General features: G+C 44.9%; 1 non-coding gene across 1 annotated transcript; it reads right to left on the bottom strand.

Annotated features, from left to right (window-relative positions):
* Window positions 1–238: 238 nt before the first annotated feature.
* trnaa-ugc (transfer RNA alanine (anticodon UGC)) lies at window positions 239–314 on the bottom strand. Its single transcript has one exon. It is a non-coding gene; the product is annotated as a tRNA-Ala (tRNA).
* Between the last annotated feature and the right edge of the window lie 2,416 nt (window positions 315–2,730).

Here is a 2,730-nt window from a genome sequence, read left to right as displayed (position 1 = left end):
TGTATTTCAAACCAGGACAAATGGCTCGAGCTATTTATGGCCTGAGGGAGGTTGACTGCCATGTAGGGTTCTACTGGACTTCTCTGACCAATTGTATTACCTTTGAGGACACCAATATAACAGACTAAATGACCACACAGGAGATAATAATAATATAATATTAATAATATATCCCATTTAGCAGACGCTTTTGTCCAAAGCGACTTACAAGTCGGCTGGGGCCACTACTGCATATGGGTGGCCCCAGTGGGAATCGAACCCACGACGCTTGGCGTTGCAAGCGCCATGCTCTACCGACTGAGCCACACAGGACCCATATGATGGGGACATATTACCTCTATTTACATAGGGTGGCCAAATTGATGTCTCTCACAGATACAGTAAAACAAAAAACTGCCTATTATTAGGCCAGGCCTCGTTAATCCTGAGTTTGCCTTTGCATTCCACTAAATAATTTGCACTGTTCAGACTGGAAGTGTCCTGCTGCAATGCACAACACCTGGGTTTTGAACCCATGACCTCACAGCTGAGCGCGCTCACTGTTGCCCTCCTGCCTCCCGGTCAGCTTCAGGATAAGCATGGACAGACAGGCCAAGGCGTTTCATTTCCTGTTTCGCCTCCAACCATGCTTCCCTCCCCCAAAAATGATGTACCTTTGTTCAGATACTACACGGAACAAAAATATGAACACAATTACAACAACTTTCGACAATTACAACAATTTCGAAGAGTTTATTGAGTTCCAGTTCATATAAGGAAATCAGTCAATTTAAATAAATTCATTAGGCCCTAATCTATGGATTTCATATGACTGGAAATGCATATGTTGGTCACAGAAACCTTTTAAAAAAAGGTAGGGGCGTGGATCAGAAAACCAGTCAGCATCGGATATGACCACCATTTGTCACATGCAGCGTAACATATCTCCTTCGCATAGAGTTGATCAGGCTGTTGATTTATCCGTGCAGAGCAGACTTCTGCAGCGTGCCAGTAGCCATCGAAGGTGAGCATTTCCCCACTGAAGTTGGTTACGACGCCAAACTGCAGTCAGGTCAAGACCCCGGTGAGGACTACGAGCACGCAGGTGAGCTTCCCTGAGAGGGTTTCTGACAGTTTGTGCAGAAATTATTCAGTTGTGCCAACCCACAGTTTCATCAGCTGTCTGGGTTCCTGGTGTCAGACAATGCCGCAGGTGAAGAAGCCGGATGTGGAAGTCCTGGGCTGGCGTGGTCACACGTGGTCTGTGGTTGTGAGGCCGGTTGGACGTACTGCCAAATTATCTAAAACGACATTAGAGGTTGCTTATGGTCGAGAAATGAACATTAAATTCTCTGGTAACAGCTCTGGTGGACATTCCTGCAGTCAGCATGCCAATTGCACGCTCCCAACAAAACTTGAGACATCTGTGGCATTAAACAAACACACACACTCACAAGCATGTTTGCACACAGACGCACACCTGCTGTCTAGCTACTCTTATAATCTACTCTGACGGGGGAAAATGTCATGTTGTCACTAAAAACTCTCAAACCCGTTACGCAGGTTAAGAACCAGGCCAATGAGAACAGGGTAATGTGCTAATGTAGAGATGGCTAGGGTGAGTCTGGGTAGAGCTCAGGCTTTGAATGTTGCGTGAAGTCCACGTTGTATGACGCAATATTTATTCTTGATATCACATGCAGATTGACGTTTATTATCATGACTCTTGTCCTGGAGGCAGAACTGAGCAATTTATGGTTAGATAGGCCAGCTGCAAAGTCAAAATTGTCTATATTGTAAAAATTCATGAAAATGTGCTTTTTGGTCTTAATTTATGGTAAGGGTTAGGCATTAGGGTTAGCAGCATGGTTAAGGTTAGGGTTAAGGTTAGTTTCAGGTTTAAAACCCAATTGTTTGACCTTGTGGCTGTGCCAGCTAGTGACCACTCTGTAGAGCTGCCTCCAGAACAATGATGAAAAACACTAACCTGCATATCACATCATGTTAAGAACATTGTAACATTGGTCTCCACCTACTCTAGTAGTCTTCTACTCTGCAAGGGAAACTGGTGTGGAGAAGAGGGAGTATCTCCTTCCAAAACAGAGAGGCATAGATCTAGACAGGTTGTGTGCAGGGCTGGCTAAGAACAGCAGGCGCTTGTCAGCTCTGAACTGACCTACACTGTTGCTGTGTGGAAGCTAGCTGCTTCCTCACACATTAGTCTCTGAGTGGAGATTTTGCCGAGCCCATCCCTCATCGTCCACCGTGACCCCTCTCTCCTCAGCGCCACAGGCAGGGTTGGAGATAAAGAAGCTGAAGAACGGCTCAAGGAATCCTAAATATTAGCAGTTGTAAATCAACCCTCTTTGGCCTATGGGTAGCAATGATCTTTTTCTCACTAATAAATCCCCCCAGTCACAGATGAGGTGGTTTTCCTTCCTTACCCTCAGCAAAAACAACTTAGGTGCCGAGCAACCAAGCACCCAGGTGGTTGGGGTTTAGTTATTAAATGGAGGATTTTTAGCCATGTAGCCTACTATGTTCGATCACAAGGGGAAATTAATGAGTAGTATGTTACAGGTTAGGTATCATTTACATACAAGAGGATAAAGAAAGAGAGAGAGAGATATTGCATTTTTATGATAACGCGTGAAAAATCCAGATATCGAGACCCAGGCGAGAGCCCTTATCAGTGCTATCAACATCTACCAAACAGGATTAGTTTCACCGTACTTTGACTTTTGTTGCGCG

Source organism: Oncorhynchus masou, chromosome 23, assembly GCF_036934945.1.
Source record: "Oncorhynchus masou masou isolate Uvic2021 chromosome 23, UVic_Omas_1.1, whole genome shotgun sequence".
NCBI lineage: Eukaryota > Metazoa > Chordata > Actinopteri > Salmoniformes > Salmonidae > Oncorhynchus > Oncorhynchus masou.
The sequence above is the reverse complement of the archived record's forward strand: the minus strand, read 5'-3'. Positions and strand labels throughout refer to the sequence as shown.